We start from the raw sequence: 6,911 nt of genomic DNA on the forward strand, positions 1-6,911 counted from the left end.
CTGGTTCCTCTGCTTTTTCTAAAACCAGCTTGAACAACTGGAAGTTCACGGTTCACGTATTGCTGAACCCTGGCTTGGAGAATTTTGAACATTAATTTACTAGCGTGTGAGATAAGTGCAATTGTGCGGTAGTTTGAGCATTCCTTGGCATTGCCTTTCTTTGGGATTGGAATGAAAACTGACCTTTTTCAGTCCTGTGGCCACTGCTGAGTTTTCCAAATTTGCTGGCATATTGAGTGCATCATTTTCACAGCATCATCTTTCAGGATTTGAAATAGCTCAACTGGAATTCCATCACCTCCACTAGCTTTGTTCGTAGTGATGCTTTCTAAGGCCCACTTGACTTCACATTCCAGGATGTCTGGCTCTAGGTCAGTGATCACACCATCGTGATTATCTGCGTCATGAAGATCTTTTTTGTACAGTTCTTCTGTGTATTCTTGCCACCTCTTCTTAATATCTTCTGCTTCTGTTAGGTCCATACAATTTCTGTCCTTTATCGAGCCCATCTTTGCATGAAATGTTCCCTTGGTATCTCTAATTTTCTTGAAGAGATCTCTAGTCTTTCCCATTCTGTTGTTTTCCTCTATTTCTTTGCATTGATCGCTGAGGAAGGCTTTCTTATCTCTTCTTGCTATTCTTTGGAACTCTACATTCAGATGTGCGTGGAGCTGCCCGTGAGAACGGGGTCCTTTGTCTGAAGGACACAGCTCTGGGAGCTGCCTCAGTCCTTGAGGGTTTGCTTGCAAACATAACTCTCTGTCCCGCCACCCCAGAGATTAGGCGATTATTTACTGCAGACACCTGGAGTTCTGTACAAACTTCTCACGCACAGGGAAATGTTATCTGGTGTAAGAAATAATAACAGGGTGCCATTCCCATGCTCTCAAGATTTCTTGTAACTGTTTGTGAGATGTATAGGTCAACCAAGAAAAAATGTTAACTGTCTTGTCTTTCTCACGCTCTCCTGTATAAATATAAGATGCTGAATAAAGTCAGTGTCAGACCGCTTCCCTTTGTAGAGACGTGTCTGAACCTCTCGACCCCATCTTTGTTGTAGAATTCTTTTGCTGTAGTTTTATTTCTCAGCCGCGCCATGCACGTTCTCGGGACCTGATTGACTTTGCTGGCTGGCACCGGCACAGATGCTTATATCTTTCCTTTTCTCCTTTGTTTTTTGCTTCTCTTCTTTTCACAGCTATTTGTAAGGCCTCCCCAGACAGCCATTTTGCTTTTTTTGCATTTATTTTCCATGGGGATGGTCTTGATCCCTGTCTCCTGTACAATGTCACGAACCTCCGTCCATAGTTCATCAGGCACTCTATCTATCAGATCTAGGCCCTTAAATCTATTTCTCACTTCCACTGTAATAAGGGATTTGATTTAGGTCATACCTAAATGGTCTAGTGGTTTTCCCTACTTTCTTCAATTTCAGTCTGAATTTGGCAATAAGGAGTTTATGATCTGAGCCACAGTCAGCTCCTGGTCTTGTTTTTGTTGACTGTATAGAGCTTCTCCATCTTTGGCTGCAAAGAATATAATCAATCTGATTTCAGTGTTGACCATCTGGTGATGTCCATGTGTAGAGTCTTCTCTTGTGTTGTTGGAAGAGGGTGTTTGCTATGACCAGTGCATTTTCTTGGCAAAACTCTATTAGTCTTTGCCCTGCTTCATTCCGTATTCCAAGGCCAAATTTGCCTGTTACTCCAGGTGTTTCTTGACTTCCTACTTTTGCATTCCAGTCCCCTATAATGAAAAGGACATCTTTTTGGGGTGTTAGTTCTAAAAGGTCTTGTAGGTCTTCATAGAACCGTTCAACTTCAGCTTCTTCAGCATTACTGGTTGGGGCATACACTTGGATTACTGTGATATTGAACAGTTTGCCTTGGAAACGAACAGAGATCATTCTGTCATTTTTGAGATTGCACCCAAGTACTGCATTTTGACGGAGAAGGCAATGGCAACCTACTCCAGTACGATTGCCTGGAAAATCCCATGGACGGAGGAGCCTGGTAGGCTGCAGTCCAAGGGGTCGCTGAGAGTCAGACACGACAAAGTGACTTCCTACTTTCACTTTCCACTTTCATGCATTGGAGAAGGAAATGGCAACCCACTCCAGTGATCTTGCCTGGAGAATCCCAGGGACGAGGGAGCCTTGTGGGCTGCCATCTATGCGGTCGCACAGAGTCGGACATGACTGAAGCGACTTAGCAGCAGCAACTGCATTTTGAACTCTTTTGTTGACCATGATGGCTACTCCATTTCTTCTGAGGGATTCCTGCCCACAGTAGTAGATATAATGGTCATCTGAGTTAAATTCACCCATTCCAGTCCATTTCAGTTCGCTGATTCCTAGAATGTCGACGTTCACTCTTGCCATCGCTTGTTTGACCACTTCCAATTTGCCTTGATTCATGGACCTGACATTCCAGGTTCCTATGCAATATTGCTCTTTACAGCATCAGACCTTGTTTCTATCACCAGTCACATCCACAGTTGGGTATTCTTTTTGCTTTGGCTCCATCCCTTCATTCTTTCTGGAGTTATTTCTCCACTGATCTCCAGTAGCATATTGGGCACCTACTGACCTGGGGAGTTCCTCTTTCAGTATCCTATCACTTTGCCTTTTCATACTGTTCATAGGGTTCTCAAGGCAAGAATACTGAAGTGGTTTGCCATTCCCTTCTCCAGTGGACCACATTCTGTCAGATCTCTCCACCCTGACCCGCCCGTCTTGGGTGGCCCCACGGGCATGGCTTAGTTTCATTGAGTTAGACAAGGCTGTGGTCCTAGTGTGATTAGATTGACTAGTTTTCTGTGAGTATGGTTTCAGTGTGTCTGCCTTCTGATGCCCTCTTGCAACACCTACCATCTTACTTGGGTTTCTCTTACCTTGGATGAGGGGTATCTCCTCACCGCTGCCCCTTCTGACCTTGAACATGGAATAGCTCCTCTAGGCCCTCCTGCGCCCGCACAGCCACTGCTCGTTGGAGATGGGGTTGCTCCTCCCGACCACAGCCCCTGGCCTCAGGCGTGGAGTAGCTCCTCTCGGCTGCCACCCCTGACTTTGGACGTGGGGTAGCTCCTCTCGGCCGTTACTGCGCCGCAACCTGACACTCTCGGCCGCTGCTCCTGACCTTGGACGTACTACCTAGTCATTTACAAAAGCAGGGTGTCACAGTCTCAGAGAACAAATTTCCTGTTTCCAGGGGCAGGGTGGCGGAGGGAAGGATGAGGAGAAGGGATGGTTGGGGAGTTAGGGATGGACATGTACCACTGTTCTGTTTAAAATGGATAACCAAAAAATGTCCTACTGTAGAGCACAGGGAGCCCTGCTCAATGTTATGTGGCAGCCTGGATGGGAGGGGGCTTAAGGAGAATGGATACATGTGTGACTGAGTCCCTTTGCTGTCCACCTGAAACTATCGCAACACTGTGAATTGGCTATACTCCAATATAAAATCAAAAGTTAAATAGAACAGGGTGCCAACTCTAGACTATGGGCAACATGTCTGCTCACTTTTATAACCAGCATCAGGTACCATGTCTGGCTCATTCTTATTGTCAATCATGTGAAATGTTTGATTATGATCCACTCAATAAACGTATGGAGAAACCCATTTAGCATTGATGAATTTTAGAAATTTCACACACAACATAGCCCCAAAGACCAGATAGGAACTTTTCTCATATACGTCTTTTTTTTTACCTCATTCTTTAAAGGAATATGAATTTATGTACAAGGTAATTCTGCCAAACAGAATCTTCTGTTAAGCAAAATGCATGCACCGAGCCAATTTGCTTAATATTAATCTTGACCATGTTAATGTTTTCAACCCTTTCTACCAGATGACAGGCTTCCCAGGTGACTCAGTGGTAAAGAATCTGCCTGCCAAGGCAGGAGACACAGGAGACACAGTTTTGATCCCTGGGTCGGGAAGATCCCCTGGAGGAAAAAAAGACAACCTACTCTAGTATCCTTGCCAGGATAATCCCATGGACAGAGGAGCCTGGTGGGCTACAGTCCATGGGGTTGCAAAGAGACAGACACGACTGAGCAACTGTTCACACACACAAACACCAGCTGATGAGTTATTCACGATACATTGCCTTTCAGAAACAGGATCACGCACCAGCCATGATGCAGTTGCAAGTAGACCAGGAAGGCTGAACAACCAGGACCATCCTGCTGTATTCTGTTATGTCATCGCCCAGACTTTCTCCTTTTCATATGTTATTTCACCACTTAATTTTTTTCAGCAAGCACTAGCTTGTATTGTTTTCTCTTTTTCACATTGGTATTGATAAAATTCACACATTTTAAAAATACAGCTGGACAAATTTGGGCAACTGTTTACAATCACAATCACCATGACAACCAAACTACAGAAGAGCTCCCTCTCTCTGCAATGTTCCTTGTGTCTATTACACGATACACGTCCTTCCTCTCATACTTCTAGCCTCCAGCAAAGCATGGTTCTACTTTCTCTGACAATAGTTTTGATAAAATCTCATATAATCAAAACCACGCAGTACATAACATTTTGTGTTTCACTTTTTCACTTAGAGTTGTTTCTGAGATTTATCCCTGTGTTGTCCATAATAATATATCATCCTCCTCTTGTTTCAGATTACTGTTCCATCGTACACAATTTGTTTGTCTGCTCATCAGCTGATGGACATTTGGATTTCTTCCAGGTTTTGGCTGGAATGTTCACACATTTTTATGGGAATATATGTTTTCACTTCTCTTGGATCAATATCTAAAAGTAGAATTGCTGAATTATATTTAATATATGTATGAAATTTTGTAAGGCGCTTCCATATTCTTTATCAAAGTGGCCTTACCACTTTGTATTCCACCAGCAGGAGCCTGGTGGGCTGCAGTCCATGGGGTCGCTAAGAGTCGGACAAGACTGAGCAACTTCACTTTCACTTTCCACTTTCATGCATTGGAGAAGGAAATGACAACACACTCCAGTGTTCTTGCCTGGAGAATCCCAGGGATGGAGAAGCCTGGTGAGCTTCAGTCCATGGGGTCGCACAGAGTCAGACACGACTGAAGCAACTTAGTAGTAGTAGTAGTAGTAGCAATCCATGAGTTTCAATTGCTGTATGTTCCCACTGGAGAAGGGAATGGAACTTAGTAGTAGTAGTAGTAGCAATCCATGAGTTTCAATTGCTGTATGTTCCCACTGGAGAAGGGAATGGAACTTAGTAGTAGTAGTAGTAGAATCCATGAGTTTCAATTGCTGTATGTTCCCACTGGAGAAGGGAATGGAACTTAGTAGTAGTAGTAGTAGTAGCAATCCACGAGTTTCAATTGCTGTATGTTCCCACTGGAGAAGGGAATGGAACTTAGTAGTAGTAGTAGTAGAATCCATGAGTTTCAATTGCTGTATGTTCCCACTGGAGAAGGGAATGGCAGGGCACTTTAGTGTTCTTGCCTTGAGAACCCCACGGACAGTATGAAAAGGTAAAAAGATATGACACTGAAAGATAAACTCCCCAGGTCGGTAGGTGCCCAATATGCTACTGGATAAGAGTGGAGAAATAATTCCAGAAAGAATGAAGAGGCTGAGCCAAAGCAAAAACAATGTCCAGTTGGGGATGTGACTGGTGATGGAAGTAAAGTCCAATGCTGTAAAGAGCAGTATTGCGTAGGAACCTGGAATGTCAGGTCCATGAATCAAGGTAATTGGAAGCGATCAAACAGGAGATGGCAAGAGTGAACATCGACATTTTAGGAATCACTGAACTAAAATGAACTGAAATGGGTGAATTTAATTCAGATGACCATTACATCTACAACTGTGGGCAAGAATCCCTTAGAAGAAATGGAGTAGCCATCGCAGTCAACAAGAGAGTCCGAAATGCAGTACTCGGGTGCAATCTCAAAAACAACAGAATGATCTCTGTTCATTTCCAGGAGAACAGAGATTATTGCCAGGAGAAATATCAATAATCTCAGATTTGCTGATGATACCACCCTTATTATGGCAGAAAGCGAAGAGCAACTAAGGAGTCTCTTGATGAAGGTGAAAGAGAGTGAAAAAAGCTAGCTTAAAACTCAACATTCAAAAAACTAAGATCATGGTATCTGGGCCCATCACTTCATGGCAAATAGATGGGGAAAAAAAGGAAACTGTGACAGACTCTATTTTGGAGGACTCCAAAATCACTCAGATGGTGACTGCAGCCGTGATATTAAAAGACACTTGCTCCTTGGAAGAAAAGTTATGACCAACATAGACAGCGTATTAAAAAGCAGAGGCATCACTTTGCCAACAAAGGATCATATAGTCAAAGCTAGGATTTTTCCAGTTGTCATGTACGGATGTGAGAGTTGGACCATAAAGAAGTCTGAGTGCTGAAGAACTGATGATTTTAAAACTGTGGTGCTGGGGAAGATTCTTGAGAGTCCCTTGGACTGCAAGGAGATCAATCAATCTGAAAGGAAATCAACCCTGAATATTCACTGGAAGGGCTCATGCTCAAGCTAAAGTCCCAATACTTTGGCCACCTGATGTGAAGAGCTGACTCATTGGAAAAGACTTTGATGCTGGGAAAGATTGAAGGCAGGAGGAGAAGGGGACCATAGAGGATGAGATGGTTGGAGGGCATCACTGACTCAATGGACATGAGTTTGAGCAAACTCTGGGAGATAGTGGGGGGCAGGAAACCCTGGCACGCTGCAGTCCATGGAGTCACAAAGACGCTGACAAGACTGATGTACTAAACAGCAACAACAGCATTCCCACCAAAGTTGATGGTTTTTTTGTATTATTTTAGTGAATATGAACCGGTATCTTTCTCTTCATGGTTTTAATTTGCAATTTTCTTGATGACTAATAATATTGACATCTTTTCATCTGCTTATTATGTGCATGCATGCTAAGTCACTTCGGTCA

The sequence above is a fragment of the Bos mutus genome, chromosome 6, assembly GCF_027580195.1.
Source record: "Bos mutus isolate GX-2022 chromosome 6, NWIPB_WYAK_1.1, whole genome shotgun sequence".
NCBI classification, from domain to species: Eukaryota; Metazoa; Chordata; class Mammalia; order Artiodactyla; family Bovidae; genus Bos; species Bos mutus.